Here is a 16,932-nt window from a genome sequence, read left to right as displayed (position 1 = left end):
AATCTTTCATTTTTCCTGTTGAGGTCCTGTAGATTCTTTCTTTGTACATCATTTTGTGTTTTCACTAGGCCAAGAATGTTTTCTTTGATGATTTCACATTTTTAGTTTTTCTAAAATTTCTGAGGGGTCAGAAATTCTGAGATTGTTTCATCCAGGCTTATAATTTATTATTCTATATTTTTTAATTCTTGGGAAAATTCAGTGACTTTTAGTACTTGTATCTTTCTCCAGTCAGTCTGTTCTGGCTAGAAATCTATTCAGTGCTATAATGTGACTATTACTGATTGGTTCAATAGTCTCAGATTTTTCTCTTTCTGTCTCTATTTTCTTCATGATTTCTTCCTTATTTTTTAGTTTTACCTTGATTCCTCCTGTGATTTTCTTTCCTTTTTGCATTCTTCAGTTTCATTTGATTTTTTTGATTTCTCTTACTTTTTATTACTTTTTACTTAATTTCTTTGAACATGTATATTTGGTGACCTCACTGGGGAATTTTTATATGTTTTTTCATCTGAGTTTCTTCTGGTACTCTACCTGGTTTAGGCACTCAATTTTAGAATATAATATTGAAGGAAGATTCTGACTAAGAGTGACATGAAAGTCTGCACAAGAGAGCCAGGTTTTTTTTTTTTATTATTTTATTTGTTTTCAGTGTTCTACAATCACTTCCATATAGCTTAGATTTTTTTCCCCTCCCTCCCCTCCCTCACCCCCCCCTTCCCATCTCTCCCTGAGATGGCATACAATTTTATGTAGTTTCTACACATGCATACCTATTAAATACATTTTCACCTTAGTCATGTTGCAAAAAAAGAATTAAAATGAATTAGAGAAATCCTAAAATAAACCAAAATGTAATACAAAAGAAAATGATCTTCTACATTCTGTGATTGAATTCCATAGTTCTTTCTCTGGATGTGGAAGGCATTTTGCCGTAAGAGACCATTGGGAATTTTTTAAGTCCTTGCATTGCAATGAAGTTCTAAGTCTACCAGAAAAAATCCTCACACAATGTGGTTATTGCTGTGCACAAAGTTCTCCTGGTTTTGCTCCTTTTGCTGTGCATCAGGCCATATAAGTCTTTCTAGGCTTGCCTGAAGTCTTTCTGCTTATCATTTCTTATAGCACAATAGTATTCCATTAAATTCATATACCACAATTCATTCAACCATTCCTCAGTTGATGGGCATCCCTTTGATTTCCAGTTTTTTGCCACCACAAAAAGTGCTACTATAAATATTTGTGTACATATGGGACCCTTTTCAATTTTTATGATCTCTTAGGGATACAGCCCTAGAAGTGATATTGCTGGATGAAAGGGTATGCACATTTTTGTAGCCCTTTGGGCATAGTTCCAAATAGCTCTCCAGAATGGTTGGATCAGCTCACAGTTCCACCAACAGTGAATTAATGTTCCAACTCTCCCACATCTTCTCCAACATTTGTCATCTTTCTGTTTTGTCATGTTAGCCAATCTGATAGGTGTGATGTGGTATCTCAGAGTTGTTTTGATTTGCATCTCTCTAATCAACAGTGATTTACAGCATTTTTTCATATGACTATGGATAGCTTTGATTTCTTTCTCTGAAAACTGCCTGTTCATATCCTCTGACCATTTATCAGTTGGGGGATGACTTATATTTTTGTATATTTGACTCAGTTATCTATACATTTTAGAAATGAGGCCTTTATCACAGACACTAGTCGCAAAAATTCTTTCTCAGTTTTGTGCTTCCCTTCTAATCATGGTTTCATTGCATTTGTTTGTGCAAAACCTTTTCAATTTAATGTAATCAATATTATTCATTTCACACTTCATAAAGTTCTCTGTCTCTTGTTTAGTCAAAAATTTCTCTATTCTCCAACATCTGACAAATACACTATTACTTGCTCCCCTAATTTGTTTATAGTATCTATCATTATACAGAGATCATGTATCCATTTGGACATTATTCTTGTCCACATTGTCAGGTATTGATCTATGGCCAGTTTCTGCCACACTGTAATCCAGTTTTCCCAGCAATTTTTGTCAAACAGTGAGTTGTTATCCCAGAAGCTTGGGTTCTCATGTTAATCAAGCAGTAGATTGTTATATTCATTGACTACTGTGTCTTGAGTGCCTAACTTATTTCACTGGTCTATTCTTCTGTTTCTTACCAGTAAGTGTCTTTGATGATTCCTGCTTTGAAATACAATTTGAGATCTGGTAAGCCTAGACCACCCTACCCTAGCATTTCTTTTTATTAGCTCCCTTGATATTCTGGACCATTTGTTATTCCAGATGAATTTTTATATTATTTTTTCTAGTTCTGGAAAATAATTATCTGGTAGATTTATTGGTATGGTACTGAATAAATAAATAAATTAGGATAGAATTGTCATTTTAATTATATTGGCTCTGCCTACCCAGGAGCAACTGATGTTTTTCGACTTACTTAGATCTGACTTTATTTGTGCAGGAAGTGTTTTTTTAATTGTGTTCGTATATTCCCTGAGCTTGTTTTGGCAGGTAGACTACCAGATATTTTATAGTTTCAATCGTGCCTCTCAATAGGATTTCTCTTTCTATCCCTTGCTGTTGTGCTTTGTTAGTAATATATAAAAGTGCAGATAATTTATGTGGATTTATTTTGTAACCTGCAACTTTGCCAAAGTTGTTTATTATTTCAAGTAGTTTTTTATTTGATTCTCTGGGATTCTCTAAGCATATCGTCATATCATCTGCAAAGAGTGATAACTTTGTTTTTCTTTGCCTATTCTAATTCCTTCATTTTTTTCTTCTCTTCTCGCTACAGCTAACGTTTCTAGTACTATATTGAATTACAGTGGTGATAATGGACATACTTGTTTCACCCCTGATCATACTAGAAATGCATCTAGCTTATACCCATTTCCTATAATGCTTGCTGGTGGTTTTAGGTAGATACTGCTAATTATTTTATGGAAATTTCAATTTATTCCTAGGCTCTCCAGTGTTTTCAATAGGAATGGATATTATATTTTGTCAAAAGTTTTTTTCTGTGTCTTTTGAGATAGTCATACGCTTTCTGTTACCTTTGTTGTGGATATGATCAATAATGCTAATAGTTTTCCTAATGAAATTCTACCTGATCATAATGTATTATTCCCATGGTAAGTTGCTGTATTCTTTTTGCTAATATCTTATTTAAAATTTCTGCATCTATATTCATGAAATAAATTGGTTTATTATTTTCTTTCTCTGTTTTGGCTTTTCCTGGTTTTGGTATCAAAACCAGATTTGTATTATAAAAAGAAAGTGATAGGATGCCTTCTTCCCCAATTTTCCCAAATAGTCTATATCGTATTGGAATTAACTGTTCTTTAAATGTTTGGTAGAATTCACTTGTAAATCCATTTGGCCCTGGAGACTGTTTCCTTGATAGCTTGTTCAACTTCATTTTCTTAGATGGGGTTATTTAAGTATTCAACTTCTTCTTCTATTAATATGGGCAACTTGCATTTTTAAAAAATAATCATCCTCATTTAGATTGCCGAATTTATGGGCACACAGTTGGCAAAGGAATTTCTAATTATTGTTTTAACTTCCTCCTCCTTGGATATTAGTTGACCCTTTTCACTTTTGATATGGGTAATTTGGTTTTTTTCTTTCTTTTCTTTAATCAAATTGACCAAAGGTTTATAAATTTTATTGTTTTTTTTTCATAAAACCAACTCTAAGTTTTATTTATTATTTCAATATATTTCTTAATTACAATTTTATTAAATTCTCCTTTGGTTTTCAGTATTTCTAATTTGATATTTATTTGGGGATTTTCCATTTGCTCTTTTTCCAGCTTTTTCAGCTGCATTTTCAATTCATTGATCTCCTCTTTCTCTATTTTATTCATGTATGCATTCAAAGATATAAAACTTCCTCTAAGAACTGCTTTTGCTGTATCTCATAGGTTTTGGTAGGTTGTCTCATTATTGTCATTCTCTTGAATGAAGTTGTTGATTGTTTATATCATTTGTTGTTTAACCCCTCTTTCTTTAGGATTAGATTATTTAGTTTCTAAATAATTTATGGTTTATCTATCCTTGACATTTGATTACATATAATTTTTATTGCATTATGGTCTGAGAAGGATTCATTGACTATGTCTGCCTTTCTACACTGGATTGTGAGGTTTTTATGTCCTAGTACATGGTCTATTTTTGTATATGTGCCATGTATTACTGAGAAAAATGTATATTTCTTTCTTTCCCCATTCAATTTTCTCCAGAGAGTTATCGTATCTACCTTATTCAGAGTTCTATTCACCTCTTTAATGTCTTTCTTGTTTATTTTGAGGTTAGATTTATCAAGTTCAGAGAGGGGGAGGTTGAGGTCCCCCATTCATATAGTTTTGCTGTCTCTTTCTTCCTGTAACTTCCTCAATTGCTTCTCTAAGAATTTGGATGCCATACCACTTGGTGCATATATGGTCAGTAATAAAATTGCTTCATTGTCTATGGTGCCTTTTAGGAGGATATAGTTTCCTTCCTTGTAGTGGACGGCCTGCGTCCCCACACTGCTCAGTGATGTGGTAAAGAAGAAAGACACCGGAGGTGGGAGAAGATAGACCAACTCCATTTATTGATCTGAGGGTCAGGGTATATATAGACAGAAACTGCAAGTCTACATGATATTCTGCTGGTCTCCTGTCCTTTTGATTTGATCAGTCTTATTGTCTTAAGACTGTTAGCCTAGAGGGCATCTATTTTACACATCCCTTGTTTTCTGTAATTCTCTTGTTTGTCTCTCAGAGACAGCAACAACCAGGGGGGCATGGAGAGCCATTATGGATAATAATGAGCACAGTCTCAAAGAACAGTTTCCCCAAAGGTCCATCCTGATCTTGTCAACTGCACCCTACCTTGGCCATCAACTCTTCCTTATCTCTTTTAATTAGATCTATTTCTGCTTTTGCTTTGCCGAGATAAGAATTGCTACCCCTGCTTTTTTTACATCAGCTGAAGCACAATATATTCTACTCCAACCTTTTACCTTTACCCTGTGTGTATGCTCCTGTTTCATGTGTGTTTCTTGTAAACAACATATTATAGGAGGGTGCATCCCTTTCCCATTCACAGGTATGATTACTATCTGTGTCTTTCTCTCCATCCCCTTTCTCCCCATTTATGCTTTTAGTTCTCCCTTCTCCCTTCCCCTCCACAACAGATTTTTGATCACTGCCTCCCTCAGTCTTCCCTCCCTTCTTTCAGCCCCCCTCCCTTTTACTCCCTTTTCCTTTGCTACTTCTTGTTTGCCTTTTAACATCCCCTCCCTTTTCTTTGCCCCTTCCCCTCCTGCTACCTATAGAGCTAGTTGTATATTTCTGTACTTAATTGAGTTTGTTGTTCCCTCCTTGAACCAAATCAGATGAGAGTAAATCTCAAACAATGCTCATCTCCCTCCCCTCGTTTCCTCTACTGTAATATAATTTTGTGCGTCTTCCTGTGATGTAATTTACCTTTTTCTGCCTCCTCCTTTTCACATCTCCCATCGCAATCCCTTTGCACCCTTAAATCACAGTTTTATCGTCACATCATTTAACTTATACTCGTTCCCTCTATCTATACATGTATCCCTTTTATATATCATAATAAATGTATAATTCTAAGATTAACAAGTATGATCTTCTGTTATAGGGAAGTAAACAGTTTGCCCATATTGAATAACAAGTTTTTCCCTCCTGTTTACCTTTCTATGCCTCTCTTGAGACCTGTGTTTGAAGATTGAGATTTTTATTGAGCTCTGATCATTTCATCAGGAAGGTCTGGAAATCCCTTATTTCATTGAAATGTCCATCTCCTTGCCTGAAATGATATGCTCGACTTTTCTAGTAACTGATCATAATTGATCCATTGAAGTATGGATCAGTAGCTCAGTTTCCCCAGGCATTTTATGATCCAACAATGGATGTGGGCTGCTATGGGAGCTGCTGTTGTCCTAGGTGGGACAAACCTTTCCCATTGGCTTTTCAGGTTGAAAATCTCTCCACTTCATTGTTCTGTGGCTTCTGCTGCTCTAGAATTTGTTAAGAGTCTTTCTTTCCAGGTTTTTCTGAAAGCATATAATAAATGTACAATTTTCAAGATTAACAAATATCATCTTCTGTTATAGGGAAGTAAACAGTTTGCCCATATTGAATAACAAGTTTTTTCCCCCCTGTTTACCTTTCTATGCCTCTCTTGAGACGTGTGTTTGAAGACTGAGATTTTTATTGAGCTCTGACCGTTTCATCAGGAAGGTCTGGAAATCCCTTATTTCATTGAATGTCCATCTCCTTGCCTGAAATGATATTGCTCATCATTTCTTATAGCACAATAGTATTTCATCACAATCATATACCACAACTTGTTCAGCCATTCCCCAGCTGATTAGCATCCTTTCAGTTTCCAATTCTTTGCCACCATAGAGCTGCTACAAATATTTTTACATATGTAAGTTCTTCCCCTTTTTGTTTTTTATCTCTTTGTGATACAGACATAGTAGTGGTATTGTTAGGTCAAAGGGTCTGCATGGTTTTATACCCCTTCAGGTGTAGATCCAAATTCCATGCCTAAATAATATTACGCACTGAATTCATTGTTACCCTCTCCTTTATGGGAGATCTTCAACATGTGCCAAAATCTAAGCTTTAAGTAAATTTTTCTCATGACATTGAAGTTGGGACTGAATGAACTGAAATATTTGAGAAAATGGAACCTAATTCTTGTCATTAAAGCCCAGTCTAGAATAAATTGGTTGATCCAGAATAGTGGAGCCAATGTAATAAAGATAATAAATAATATAATAAAGAAGAGGGGGGAAAGAGTTGAGGAAGAAGATGAAGGTTGCCTCAGTACCCCTGGACAAATGAAATGCTTTTATTATTAAATAAGTATTGGTAAGATCATTGTCATGTCTTGTACATATGTCCCCAGAAGACAGTGGATTACTGATTTCAGATCAACATATAAAACCTTTACTATTCCTCATCAAGGGGTTCCCAACCACCATTGCTTTTCTTTTTTCCCTCTTACCATTATGGAATGATCTCTCTTTTGATCATGCCTGTGAGTTGCAATCATCATTGCTTAGAATTTTAAATAAAGAAACTACTTATTACAGAGGTATTCCAACTTGCTTCACTATTGAAAGCAGTATGTCTATTAATTAGTTTTAAATATCATGTAGTAATTTTTTTCCTTCTTTCTCTGTCACATTCTTTCTGACATAATATCTTGGGTTATTCAGTATTTCTTTATTTCTTCTTTGTTTTCTCTTTGAATAATGTTCTTTTATTCTTTACAATTGCTTTATTATTCCTGATAATCTAAGAAGTAAAGATATGCCCCTTTAAACTTTTTGCTTTTCAATGAGGACCTACTTGAGTTTTCTCCTTATATAACTGATGATAGTAGAAACATATAATGTAGCACACTCTCAGTAAATCATTGTACAGTCCCCTTTGTTCTATATACTGGCGTGAAAAAAGTGCTTTCTGCCCTTTGTTGTTCATATTGCTTTCTCTTATGGCTAAATATAGTAACTAAAAGTTCATGGATGGAATGGAATTAACATTAGGAGCTTTGCCATGAAGCTCTTTCTTACCTCTTTTATGTAAATAATTTGCTCCATTCTACTTCTTCCTTCCTCCTTCTCCCCCTTTAATTCTATTTTTTTTAGATATCTCATCATAGTAAACTCACACTCATGTCCTCTGAATGAACTGCTTCTAATTGCCTTAATACTGAGAAAGTTCTTAGGAATTACAAGTATCATCTTCCCATGTATAAATATAAAGAGCTTAACGTTATTGAACCTTTATGATTTCTCTTTCCTTTTTACCTTCTGATGCTTCTCTTGAGTAAAGTCGCATTATTGATTTAATTCTGGTCTTTTCATCAGGGATGCTTGAAATTTTTCTATTTTGCTTTATTCAGGTTTTCTGTGTAGGCAATTCTTGGTTGTAATTTTAGTTCCTTTGCTCTCCAGAATATCATATCCCACGTCCTCCAATCTTTTACTGTAGAAGCTGTTGAATCTTACTTAATTCTGATTGTGGCAAAATATTTGAATTTGGTTTTTTTTTTGGCTGCTCACAATATTTTCTACTTGAGGAATTTGGCTACACCTCCCAGGAGTTTTCATTTTGGAATCTCTATCAGGAGGTGACTGGAGAATACTTTCAATTTCTGTTTTACCCTTTGATTCTAGAAAATTGGTGCAGATTTACTTGATATTTTTTCAAAAAAAATATGTCTGGCCTTTTTGTTTTTTAAATCAAGTCTTCCAGGTTGTATAATAATTCTTTAATTATCTCTCCTGTATCTATTTTCCAAGTCAGTTGTTTTGCCAGTGAAATATTTCGCATTTTCTTCTATTTTTCCTTTTAAAAAAGTTGTTTCATTGTTTCTTGATATCTCATGGAGTCATTGACTTCCACTCGCCCAATTATAATTTTTAAAGAATTTTTTTTTCTTCAGGAAGCTTTTGGACTTCCTTTTCCATTTGGCAAATTCTACTTTTTAAGAAGTTCTGTTTATCATTTTTTAAATAAACTTAAGTACTAAAACTTAAAAACACAATAAGAAAAGGGGGGAAGCATTGCCATGGGCACAGCAGAATGTAAGAGAGGATTCAAAATATGCAGCAATAAACTTCCATTTCAAGAAAGCCTTTACAATAAATATTACACATTGTGTTAAGAACTGTCCGTCTTTACTTCTTTGTAAAGCTTTTTTTTTTGCTTTCCACTGTTCACTTTCTTCACTTAATAATATTTTATTTTTTCCAATTACTTGTAAAGATAGTTTTCAACATTCACGTTTTTAACACTCCAAAGAAAGCTACAGTTAAACACGGATATATTCATATATACATTATATTTATACATACATATGTACATATTTATATACACACATGCAAAGTTATATGAATACATATATACACATACATACATTTACATACACATACATATATTTAGATATCTATAATCATACTCATATGTAGACATATATATTCATATGCATCTATGAAAGACCATACTATACTTACTTGTCCTGTTTCTCTGAAAGTAGATAAATTCTCTCTTCATACATCTGAATCTATGTTTTTCCAAATCCAAAACCTCTTCATTTCCTGTACTACAGCAATATTCCAACCCCAGACTGTCTAGTTATTTTAAATAATCCAAAGCCATATTGATGAACATGTCAGACACATAGCGTAGGTTCCTTTTTTCCTCTTTTGATTAAATCTATTTTAGCCTTAACTTTGTCCAAGATCATGAATACCACCCCTGTTCTCTTTTCCCTAACAAATTCTACTTCTTATCTTTATTTTATATTTGTGCATATCTTTTATTTCCTGTCCCTCAAGACTCCTCTACTTTACTTCTACTCATTACTTGGCTCTCCCATAACTTAACCTGCCCTCTTTTAAGGATACCTCCTTTGTCCTCTCATTTTCATTAATCTAAATACCATTCTTTAAGACTCCTCATCCTATTCCCTCACCCTCCCCTCTAAAAATTCCTCCTTATCCTCTCACCCCTCCCTATTCTGTGAGCTTTTTATTTCTTTCTGAATTTAAAAGACTCTTATACCCTTCTAGATATTAATGTATTGTTCCCTCTTAAACTAATTCCCAATGAAAGTAGGTTTTCAGACTGGTATTAAGAAGGGTTGTTGTTAAGGTCTTCCTATAGAAGATGGGATTTTTGCAGGGACTTAGAGAAAGCCAGGGAAACTAGGAGGCAGAGAGGAGGAGGAACAGCACTCCAAGCATGGGAAACAGCCAGGAAAAAAATGCATGGAACTTAGAGCTGACAACTCAGAAATTATTTGAATCTACTCTTGGGTAAAAGGAATTGTTACACATTACAAGAAAAAAAGATTCATCTTAATTTCCTGGGGAAGGGGAAGTCTGCTGTGCTGGAGATGAAAAGAACCTCAAAGGCCACTAAGTCCAACACTCTCATTTTACAGGGGAGGAATCAAGGTCCAACAACATTTTCTTTCTCAAGTCTGGAGGGAGGTAATCTTGACAAAAAAATCTGCCTTTGGAGGCATTAGTACACTTTTGGGGGCCGGGGACTATGTGTGGATCTGCAACTACAAGAAGACACCCAGTCCCCAGCCCTTGCGATGCATTTCTCCAAATCCTGCTGTATGGTTGAACATCAAAGTTGATGAGAAAGATGACCCAGTTGTATCACTCCCGTGAAACCTGCAAAGATTGACCTCAGTCTAGCAGAAGAAACAATCCTTGATTGACCTTGAGGAAGGACCCAAATACTAATCAGTGGACTTTGGCTGCTTGTTTATTTGACCTTGATAATTAGGAATAAATCCCTCACATGTTATTTTCCAAAAAACAGAGGATTCTAGAACTACTACCCCTTCTCCCCCATCTAATTCCTCTGTGTCAGTTCTTCCTCTTGCTTCTCATTTGTATAAGATAATTACTCTTTTTACCTGTTCCTACAAAATTTTATTTTTTGAAATTATATCATATTCAGGTCTTCCCCAAGGTTTCTTACAGATCTCCCAATTACTAAGGACAATTTTTGACATACATTTTATATTTCCTCATATAAAAGGTAAACAGCGTGTCCTTATTGAGTCTCTTGTAATTAGTCTTTGAAATCTACCTTATGTATCTCTTGACTCTTTTAAGCTGAATCTTCCATTAAGTTCAGGTTTGTTTGTGTTTTTTTAACAAAATACTGAAAGACTAACATTTCATTAGATGTCCACTTTCTTTCTATTGAGGATTATATTTAGTTTTGCTAGGCATGGTATTTTCTGACATAGCTCCAGTTCTTTTGCTCTTCAATAAGTTGTGTTCCGAGACCTGTGGTCCTTTAATTTCTTTGCTGCTAGGTACTGTGTGATCCTAATTGTAGCATCAACATATTTAAATTGTTTTTTTCCTGTTGCTCACACATTTTACCCTTGAGCTGGGGTTTTCAGAATCTGGATGTATTTCTATAGGTTTCCTCATAGGATCTCTTTCAGGTGGTTCAGTGGATTTTTATATTTCCACTTTTCTCTCTTGTTCCAATACTTCAATATAATTTTCTTTAATTATTTCTTGTGTTATTGTACTAAGATTCTTTTTGTATTATAGCTTTCACGTAGTCCAATTATTCTTATATTTTTCTTTTCTTGATTAATTCTCCAGATCAGTTTTTCTTCTTACGAACTGTTTCGCATTCTCTTCTATTTGTTCATCCTTTATATTTTGTTTTGTTATTTCTTGGTCTCTTACAATGTCACTGATTTTACCATGCCCAAAATTTTCAAGGAGTCATTTTCCTTCTTAAGAGTCTGGATCTCCTTTTGTAATGGGCTGGTTTTCTTTTCATAATCTCATTTTTCTTGGATTGTTCTTTTTAAAAAATTCCTCAATCTCCTTCATTTGATTTGTAAAGTCTTTTTTAAGTTATATGAATTCTTTTTGGGCAGATGACCACTGACATTACTCTTTGGAAGAGGAGAGGCTTTTTTTTTTTTTAATTCCAGTTTTTATTTATTTAAAAAGACCAATAAGAGGGAAGAGGGAGGAGGCTGCAAGGTTTATCCTGAGAAAGTGCCAGAGCCCCTGCCCCTTCAGGGCCCAGACAGGGCATGGGACACATTTTTTTTGGAAACAAGGATTTAGAAAGAATTCCAACAAATTGTTGCACGAAACACCCCTGAAAATGAAGAGAACCTTTGGTCACTGAATCCCCTGGCCAAGCAGTGCCCAGGGCAAGCTGGCAGAGTCCATCCACAACCCACTACTCACTGAGGGCAGGGTAGCTGGCTCAGTCCTCCTCATCCTCCTTGCTGTCCTCCCCCTCATCATCTGCAGCTTAGTTTCCTTTTCTCTCCATACTGCGGTTCTTCTCCCTCTTCCTCTTCATCCTCCTCTCCATCATCATTTTCATCCTCCTCATCCTCCTCATCTTCCACCCCATCCTCTTCCTTGTCCTCCTACTTCTTGTCCTCCTCCTCATCTTCTTCTCCATCAACATCTTCATCCTCCTCCTCCTCATCAATTACATCCTCATCAAGTTTCTCTTCCTCCTCATCCTCCACCTCTTCCTCCTCATGCTCCTCCTCTTCTTCACCTATCACTTCCCCATTCTCCCCACAAATGCTATCCAGGCCCTCAGCCTCAGGGTCAGAGTCTGAAGCTTCCTTGTCATTGGCATCATAGCCATCGAGGTAGGTGAGCAAGAGCGCAGACACACTCTCCTGGTAGCTCATCAACATGGTCACATCGCATTTGAAGTGGTCCAGGCTCTTCAGATTCAGCAGCTTTTTCAGGTACTTGAGTGTGTTGATGTCTTTGATTTTATTCCCACTCAGGTTTAGTTGGACCAGGCTGGGTGTTTGTTCTGCTAGGACCTCCAGGCCTCCAGAGAGATGGTTATCACTGAGCTACAACTTTTGAAGTCGGGGAAGCTTAGGTAGGTTGGCCAAAGACACAAGGTTGATATTGACCATGCTGAGGAGCTCAAGGTTTTCAAATTCTGAAGACAGGCCCCCAGTCTTCCCATCATCTGAGAAACAGTTATCCAAGTCTAGATCCTTCACCTCCCCTGGCTTCCTGTTCTGCAGCTCCAGTGTAACCCACCTCTTGATGTCCATGGCCCCGCAGCCTGAGCCCAGCCCAACCAGCAAGCCCCGAGAGCCCCGAGAACCGCTGCTGCTAGGGAGACCACCAGGAAGGTGCCAAAGGCACACAAAGGGGGTGAGGCTTTTTTTTTACATCAGTGTCCTCCTCTGAAGATCAACCATGGTTTTTTCTATTCCCATAGTAACTTTCTATGGTTGGATTCTTTCTCCTTTACGTTTGTAACAACTTATTTTTTGTAATCACCTCTAGTCCTGGGGTATGAGGGATGATACCTTTGGCCTTAGATCCTCCTTCAGTTATCCCTTCTATCCTGTAACTGAAAGCAAAGACTCCACCTTCTTGTAAGTGTTCACAATCAGCAATGTCCCTACCCCAATTTCTGTACTCATGGGGTATATGCTATTTTCTTCTTGCATGGGGCTACATGTCACCAGCAGAGCTAGGTGTGGTATCCTTATCAACAGAGGTTCTCTCAATCTTCTGCTGCTCACACACCTGACTCCCCACACTGGGAGGTTAAAGTTCCTTGGACTGGGGCTGAGACTACTTCCCAACCCAGCTATCCCCATGGCTTGCCACTTGCTGTTTCAGCAGAACTAGCTGCAAGTATTTACACTTCATGGGGACCAAATTTCAATCTTAGGATATTTTTTTTCCATTCTCTTCTGGTTGTCCTGGGAAGATGACTGTTTGGTCCCAATTCTCATTTGTTTTTGCCACTTTTTATTCATGCTTGTGTGTTATTTTGTCTTGTTTGTGGGGGAAATCTGGAGAGCTTAGAATTTTCTGACCTGTTCCATTATTTTCCCAGAATTCTTCCCCAGGAATTCTGTTTTTCAGTGAAATTTCATGCCACTTTTTCTATTTGGTCAATTCTGCTTTTTAAGGTGTTCTCTTTGGTGAATTTTTGTGGTTCTTTTACATTTGGCCTATTCTGTTTTTTCAGATTTTTTTTCCAATAATTTTTGTGTGCCTTCTTTACCAAGCTATTAACTCTTTTTTCATGATCTTCTTGCATTACTCAGTTTTTTTTTTCAATTTTTACTCTACTTCTCTTATTTGATTTTTAAAATCCTTTTTGATCTCTTGCAGGAACACTTGGTCTGAGATTGATGAACATTTTTCTTTGAGGCTTTGGCTGTAGCAATATTGACTTTATTGTTTTCTTCTGAGTTTGTGTTTTGATCTTCTTTACCACCATATTCACTTCCTATAATCAGGGTTTTTGCTTGTTTGTTTGTTTTTTGTTGGTTTTGTTTTGTTTTACTCATTTTCCTGCCATTTACAGATATTTGCCTGGCTCCTTCATCCCTGATTCTTACCATCCAAGCTATTAACAATTCTCTCATCCTTTGGGTGAAATAACTCAAAATATCTGTGACCTGCTACTCATTAAAATTCTCAATTACTTCCCTAACCATACTGTTATGTCCTTGGTTCACCTGTTTCTGCCTCACTATTGGGCGTACTTCTGTCTGAGAAACTTTTCCATCTAACATTATTTCAATTAATTTCCCTGACTTCTTTATGTTTTTCTCCCATGCCCTCCCCTGGCAGTTGTCTCTGTGACAACAAGGTATAAAGGTTATAATGCACATTTCTTTTGTCAACCTTCTTTTTGTCAGCTTCTTCTGAGCTAAATGAACAGTCATTTCTTTCACCTCAGACCCCCCAAGCCTACCCTTTAAAATGAGAACTGAAGGCTTAGAATTCCCATGCAAACTAACTAACTCTTTTTCCATCTGAATTTTTTCCTTAAGCAGCTCATCTCTGTTTTTACACATAATATAGTAACCTATTAATAAAATCAAGCCTCTCCTACTTACCCCTGCCAGCTCCTTTCCTGGTCTTATTGGAATTCCTTGCAAACACGTTTCCAAATCTCTAGGTTCCCCCTCCTGTAACTTCACTTCCTATATTTCACAGGGTCCAGGGTTTTTAGCCCATTCCATTGCTAGTGAAGAATACATTAAATCATCCCAATGTTGGATATTAATTTCTTCATTTAAATCCTTTCTGCCTCCAAAGAGAGATTTTTATACTTGATGCCAAATATATCACCAAGGCAATGTTCACAGCACTAGTGGTGACTGCAAATATGCTGGCATAGTTCCAATCATAAAGTATAAAAGACTCTCCATATGGAAGGCAGAAGAAAAACATTTATATAGAAACCAGAATGCCAAATTCCAGAACCAGAAAGCTAAATCTGTCATGGTAGCCAAAGTTAATAAACTTGATCACTGCAGGGGCAAAGTCATTCCCAAATCTTCCTCCCTCTTCTGAGACCTTCTCACAAGCAAACACTCATGAGCTTGAGCCATGCTGTGCCTGCCTGCCTTTTTCCTTCTCTCTCTCTGCCTTGACTGTCCTCACTTACTTCCTCCCAGTTCTGCTCCACCATTCCTGTTCCACCTGTTCAGCAAGCTCCTTCCATCACATGCGTCTTACTCTTCCAGATGATTTAAACAGGTCACATGGGCCTATTAATGTATGATAAAGATCTTTCCACTTAAATTGCTATTACAGGCATCAAGATAGAGATATTCAGAACAACAAGGAATCTACGTGATACTTGTCTCTAAACTTGAGAAAAGTTAGGATTCATATTCCCTCAAGCTTTTGTCATAGCCAACCAAGATAGAACAAGTGTTCTCCCAATGCCCTCATTAAATTACACAGTCAGGTCCTTGTGGTTGCCCTCAGAAATGTGCCCTGAGGGTTTTGCTCTTATGAGGACTCAATGCTCTGGTAAGAGATAAGGGAAACCTTTTCTTCAGGGAGAGGCAACCATAAGAAGCATCTACTAAGCCCCTGGGCTAGTGGCCAGGAAGGCAGGGAGCTTGCTAAAATAACACAATTAATCCCTTATGCCTGAGGGGAACAACAGAAAGAACATATAATGCCTTTGCACTTCAGAAATTCAATTTACTCTGGATCACAAACACCTGGCCCAGGTATAGCTCTCTAATTCTGAAAGATACCTGAAATGTCTCCTTAAACCAGAAAATCAAAGACAACTGTTCTACCCTGTGAATCTTCCAGAAAGGTAGGATCATTCTCTCCATCTCTAAATCCCATAATACTGCTTTGCAAAGAGAATATGAATAAAAATTCTTCTCTCAGAAGGTTTGAAGAATATTAACAATCACACGAGGGAATTTCTAAATCATAAATAAGAGAAATGCAAGTCAAAACAACTCTGAGATTTTACCTTACAACCAGCAAATTTGGAATCACTGACAAAAGAATCCAAATAGTCAACCCTAGAGGGGTGGTGGAAAAATGAGTATTCTGGTGGACTGTTGCTGAATAATAGAGGTATTATTCTGTAAAACAATTTGGAATTGTGTTAAAATAATTATTAAAATATCCATACCCTTTGACCTGAGATCCTACTGTTAGTTATATAACTGGTTCAGTTTTTCAGATGAGAAGCAAAGCCCAAAGGGGATAAGTGACTTGTCCAAGGCAGTAACCACTAGAATAAGGATTTGAACACAGGTGACCTGCCTCCAAATCCAATGCTCTTTGTTTCTTGAAACTTTGAAGAATCATGAGGCATTGTCCAAAGGCCCAGCCAGAGCCTTTAGACCAGCATGTTATCTCAATGCCTTCTTCCCTACCTGTCATCAGTCTAATCTACATCCTTGCCCATCCCACTTCAATCAAAAGGGGAAGTTATGACTGGGTATGAGGAGGCAGGAGTTACCACTTGCTGGGGTATGAGAGCTCTTTTATCTCTTCTTTCATCCCAGATGAGTCACTTTGGACCTGGGGATGAAGAGTGATGTGCTAGGCTGTCTCCTGCTCTAGGCTCTCCATACATCTAGAACTTCTAGATATCTGTTATCAGGAAGGTGGGAGTGGGATTTGGTTATTAGTCTTAGAAAGAGATGTCAGGATAGATCCTTAGGGCAAACAGGATTTCAGGGGGAATCTGACATTCTTAGATGGTGTAAAGTAAACAACTGAATCATCAACCTGACAACTTCTCAGCACATAAGTAAATGATGTATACTTTAGTGAAGAGTGTCTGTTTAGTATGTCCCAGCAGCAGGGTCGGACTTCTAAAATGAAGGAGCCTCAGGACAGTACACTAGAAAGAACCCTGGATTTGACGTTAGAAGATGTGGGTTTGAATTCCAGCTCTGTTACTTATGTGAACTTGAGCAAGTCATATAATCAATCAAGACCTCAATTTGCTCATCATACCAGGATCTGTAAGGTCCTTTCCATTGGTTCCTTGAAGTCAAGGTGCTATCCTTCAATCACAGCTTAGAGCTACAGCCTTCTTCCTAGTCTGAGCTATA

General features: G+C 36.8%; 1 pseudogene; it reads right to left on the bottom strand.

Annotated features, from left to right (window-relative positions):
* Positions 1-11,502: 11,502 nt before the first annotated feature.
* Positions 11,503-12,684, bottom strand: LOC140526346 (acidic leucine-rich nuclear phosphoprotein 32 family member B-like; annotated as a pseudogene).
* Positions 12,685-16,932: the final 4,248 nt, after the last annotated feature.

The sequence above is a fragment of the Notamacropus eugenii genome, chromosome 1 (assembly GCF_028372415.1).
Source record: "Notamacropus eugenii isolate mMacEug1 chromosome 1, mMacEug1.pri_v2, whole genome shotgun sequence".
Taxonomy (NCBI): Eukaryota; Metazoa; Chordata; class Mammalia; order Diprotodontia; family Macropodidae; genus Notamacropus; species Notamacropus eugenii.
The sequence above is the reverse complement of the archived record's forward strand: the minus strand, read 5'-3'. Positions and strand labels throughout refer to the sequence as shown.